Here is a 4213-nt window from a genome sequence, read left to right as displayed (position 1 = left end):
TCCTACAGCGCTGCTATTGGCAGTATCACTCCACCCCTCGTTAACAATAGGTATTAATTAGGTGTCAACGATAGCCATGTGATGTGAGTATCAGTTACCTGGAGGCAGGACTCAAAAGCCTGAATTTTGCCTGAAACTCTCAGACTGAAGAAGTCTCTTGGAGGAGAGACGAAACGTTTCGTTAAAGAAGAACCCGTCCAGAGGACCTGTACAATTTTTTTCCTTTTGACCTCAAATGTTTGTGTTTTTAAGTCACACTTTTGGTCTGATCAACCCGGGGTTGCAGTGTTTCTTGCATCCACGCCATTGGAAGTTGACCACAGTCCCGTAAACCTTCTTTATCCATCTTTATAGTCTGCCTCCAATGATTTAAATTTCTTTGTTATCCATTAAAGTGATCTTGATCTGTAGATAGTTTCATTTTTTTTGGGATCGTAGCTTTTTTTTTACTCATTTTTTGCTCACTTTTTTAGTCTGAGAGCACATAATTCAGTTTGGCCATTAAAAATCAAAGAAAGCGACCAAATGAAGGTGAAAAGAAAAAGTGTCAGACCTGAAAACTTTCATCAGCATCTAAAAAGTGTACGATCCTTCAGCTAATCAACTACTATTTGTCAGGTTTGCAGCTCATGATCTTTTGGGTTGAATTTATTGGAGCTAAAATAACATTTTCTCTCTCTCAAACCATGTTTTTAGCATTTTTCATAAACTAACTGGGAACAAATTGTAACTTGGTGGCAGACCGCTCGTTAAAAACTGCGCACAGTTGGCATAACAACACAATTAGGACTGTTGAGACGATAAATTAAATGTGTGTCTCGAAAAAAAATGAAGTGAGAAAAATTCATCACAGCGTTCTTGGTGAAAAATCCTCTTTAGTGATTTCTGCTCTGGTCACCGTGAGATTTTCTCTCAGATTCTCAAAACCGAAAGCCTTCTGCAGGTAAGATACTGACTGCTCTTTACAACCCTACCTAAAAAATAAGTGTTAAATAAAATCTTGTGATATTTCCTGGAGTCATTTCTCAACCACCAGGATAAAAATACATCCAGTTATCATTTTAAGAGTAAATCTTCAAAAAGAACAATTCCAGCTGCCAGGAAAGACCGGAGGGGTGGAGAAATCAAGATCCCAAGAAGAAAAATGTTTGAACAGAAACTGCAAAGTTATCTTTTCATTTTGCTGTCAAAACCTTTTGAATTACATGTTAAAAGTTTCATAACATTTGCTGGTTTATAATTTCTGTGTTGAAGGAAACAGTAAAAACATTGTTTCTCTTCCAGGCTTGTAGCTTAAAAAAAGCAAAAAAATCAAAACAAAAGCACCATTCAGACATATTTTATCATTTGTTTTTGTTGCTTTTAGTTCCCATATGGTGAGCATCGAGGTGGGTCAGGAGCCTGCTGTTGGAATTTGTTTTATTTTGAAGGTCGAGGGTCGAGACTGATGAGGTGGAACAGCTCAGTTTTCTGCCACACATGGACTTTCAGCACCTTCTGACCAGCAGGAAAAGCCTCCATGTGACCAAACAGAGCGTGTGACGAGACCTGCAGCTCTGAGCAGAGAGGAAGAACGCACGATTGTTCAAAACATCCACCTCAACTTTGGCAATCTGCAAATTCACCAAACCCACAATAAATCTAACAATATTTTTTTAAATAATTAAGATTTATCAATAAAAAAATACACATTTTGCTCCTCTGTTTTAAAACTCTGCTGTAGCTTCAACAGATTAAACTTTATCCTTTTAAAGAAGTTAAAAATCTCCAAAACCCAAACCCAGACGATACGATTAGATCAACAAGTTGCCCAAATTCTCAACGCCGTAACAGCTCCTTGCTTTGTTTACTTTGAAATATCTGGCTGGAAATGATTCGTGTAAAAACCACAAGTGCTTTAAAGCTTGTTCAAGTTGTGCAAAAATAACAAGACTTTAGTTAAATTACAGAAAAATGTGAGGTTTTGATCTGGTAAGAACTTAAAAAAGGAGGCAAAATGCCATCAGGTTTTGTAGTTTAGCTTTAATTCAAAGTAACTTTAAAGTTGAGGAAGAAAGCTGAAGCTTCAGCGCAGACGGAGCAGACGCCTTTATGAGTTTAAATCTCTCTGCAGAGCCAGATGTCACTCTGTAAGGAGCATCAGTGACCTGAATTTGATTCTGGAAGGCTTTGGTTGCCAGCGAAGGTCAATAAGTAATGAAGTGATCCCTTCTGGCTGATTAAAACACCGCGCACACAGGTGTTTTATTTGCCTTTTTTTTTATAAAGGCCTGATAGAAAAGCACCGTTATAATCAGAAGCAGGAGAAAACAATAATCTGGACTTATAACTCAGGCAGTTTTACAAAGTCCGAGCACCAACAGATCCTGCAGCGTTTATTACGGGGAGCAGGGTGGAACCGGTTTTGTGTCTCCTGTTTTGCTGCAGGATCAACACGTTGTTGCACCGTCCTGTAACGACGTTCTGTTGGGTTGTGTTTGTGTGTCTGCTTGAGTTAAAATGTTTTAGTCCTGCAGACGCAGAATTTTAAAGATTATTGCTGCTGGCACCAAGCGTGCCCCCCCCCCCCCCCCCGCCTCAGGTTGATTCAGTTTCAGCAGGAGCCCTCTCAGGTCACAGCATCACCATAATAGAAAAAAACAGAAAGAAAGGCTGGAAATGTAGCAGATTTGAAGGAATGAATCTAATGGATCAGAACATCTTGTTGATATAAAAGTATCTGAATCTCATGTCAGACAGTAAAATGTGACCAACTTTGTTTAAATTAAAGAGAGGGCCTCATATTGATAAGACACACTGACTCTCTGGCTCTGTTTAAACCATATGGCTGCAATGATAAAGTGTGAAATACAAGACTGGATCTTAAAGGGCCAGTATTAAGTTTCTCAGGCATACATTTAAATACTAAACCATAATAACGTATCTTATGTCACCTTGTTTTTATGTTTAAATAGAAAATAAACGTATCTTCTCATCACTTCCTCTTCTAAATGCCTTGAACTTGGCCTCTGTCTCTTTAAGAACCACCTTCTGCTTCTGTCCCGCCCATTTCAGTGTGGAGGGGGGGGGGTGCTATGATGCAGTTTACTTGGCATCTGAAAATACGTTTCCTCCAAGGTATTTTTCATCTGATAAGAGCTTCACTGAGTGAGAAGTAGTGGAGCTCAGCAGACAATTTCAGTTTCACTTTCAGTTTCACCCGTTGTTTGCTTTGTTACTGCCGAGAGCCTGCAGGAGTCATGGGTGGGGTGTGGGGAAGGGAGGGGAGGGGGAGACTCTGCCATGAGGAAGTTCGGCTTAAAGACACGTCCCAGAGTCGTTTCTGGTCCCCACCTGTCGTTTTGCTCCTCAGCATGGCTGCCTAAAAACGCTGCAGGATTTCTCAAACATGCATGAATGAGTCAGAACAAGGCTTTAGGTGTGTTTTTTATGAGAGTATAACATTATAACCTGATATAAAACTCAAAAAAGTTGATTTTACATGATGTTGCACCCAATCAGTTAATTAGTCACAAAATTTCCTTCAGAACGATAACGTCCAGTGGTGGGCACAGTTCCCCTAAAGCACTAAAGCACTAATAAGGGAACTAATTTCCTGATTAGTGCTTTAGGGCTTTTGCTAATTTTAAAATTTATTAGTGGATTAGCACTTGCTAAATTTATAGGGTAAATTTAGAAGCACTGAGCACTATGAATGTTAATGATCAACAATGTTAACAGCTGAGGGTGAAAACTGTCACACATGTTGTTCATATGTGCGTCACTGATCCACCAGGTGACAATATATGAACCCAAATCCAGCTGTAGGATGTCAATGATAAGTCTTAAGAGAGCAACATGGCAACATGTGACTCATGTTGTCTGTTGAAGAATGTTCATGGGTTGACCGGGTTCATTTAGTGCTTTAGTGGACCTAAATATTTGAGTTAGTGTTTTAGGATTAGTGGAACTAATATTTAGATTAGTGCTGCCTACAACTGATAACATCACAGTATTTGGTGCAGAACTGCTATACTGCAAAAACTGTTCATCTTACCAAATTTTAAAATCTTATATCAGCCAAAAAGTCTTTGTTTTTGATCTTGTTTTGAGACTGATTTACTAAACAAGAACTGATTGTGTAAGAATAATAATCTTGTTTTCAGAATGTGTAAGATTATTTGTCTTGTCTGAAAATTCGACTCAAATTATGTCAAAAAAATTCTGCCAATGG

Source organism: Austrofundulus limnaeus, unplaced genomic scaffold, assembly GCF_001266775.1.
Source record: "Austrofundulus limnaeus strain Quisiro unplaced genomic scaffold, Austrofundulus_limnaeus-1.0 Scaffold117, whole genome shotgun sequence".
Classification (NCBI taxonomy): Eukaryota; Metazoa; Chordata; class Actinopteri; order Cyprinodontiformes; family Rivulidae; genus Austrofundulus; species Austrofundulus limnaeus.
Note: the sequence above shows the minus strand (reverse complement) of the source record.